Source organism: Octopus sinensis, linkage group LG25 (genome assembly GCF_006345805.1).
Source record: "Octopus sinensis linkage group LG25, ASM634580v1, whole genome shotgun sequence".
Classification (NCBI taxonomy): Eukaryota; Metazoa; Mollusca; class Cephalopoda; order Octopoda; family Octopodidae; genus Octopus; species Octopus sinensis.
The window spans coordinates 2,852,133-2,853,198 of record NC_043021.1 but is presented as its reverse complement, the minus strand read 5'-3'; positions in this window follow the sequence as shown (position 1 = coordinate 2,853,198).

Genomic DNA, 1,066 nt, shown 5'->3' with positions numbered 1-1,066 from the left:
AGCTATACGATGAAAATCCAGAGTTACTCGTGGTTGGTGAATTTTTTATAAAAATCGATATCCACGAAAAATCATACTTTCTGATTTTTTAAAGCTAAAATCCTTCCCGTCAACCGTCTTTGTAATCCCGAAAAATATCATAACCATTTTGATCAAGCCAACCAGCCGTGAAGAGGGAACAGACAGACGTACAGGCAGATGGACACAATGCCAATTATAGTAAGATTGATTGTGTGTGTGTGTATAAATTAGAGAAAAACCACTATTATGCAATTCAAACAATGATAGATATAAACCTAATCATAAATAAAAAATAAAATATATTTTTTTTAAACTAGATCACAAAAAGTACAAAAATGAATAATCAATATATAATAAGTAAAAAAAACTATGTACATTTCATGGCGAAAATTAAATTCGAATTACATTTAAATTTAATCGAAAATCAATTCAATTAAAAAATATAGTCACTCTTCGGGTTAACAATAATAACAATAATAGTTAAATAAATAAGCAAATAGAATTAAACAATATTTATTAAAAAAATAAAATAATGATTTTTTTCTTATAGAAGAAACTCCATTAACTAAATTTGAAACTTAAAATATTAGGACCATTTGCCTACAATACATTTATTATGTTAAATATTCAGGGTAAAAAAAATAGAGTAAATAGATAGAAAATGTATTTATCTGTGAGGATATAATTTAGCTTAATAAAAAACATTAATAAACTATGGAATATCTTTAACCTAATTATACTCTAATATTGAATTACCAAACTATTTTACAAAACAATCACTCTTAATATTTTTAGATTTTAGTTCACATATAATAATTATGAAATAATAAATATATAAAAATATATATCTGAATTATAATCAACAAATATAGTAATTAAAAATCCATATTTTTCTGTCAATAAACATATAAACAATAATTTATATATTTTCTCTAATTTATATATTATATATTTATATTGTGAAATTTTATTTCATACTAAATTGAATTTTCCCTGTAAGTTTGGAGTTATACTCCCTATTGTTATTATTATTATTATTATTACT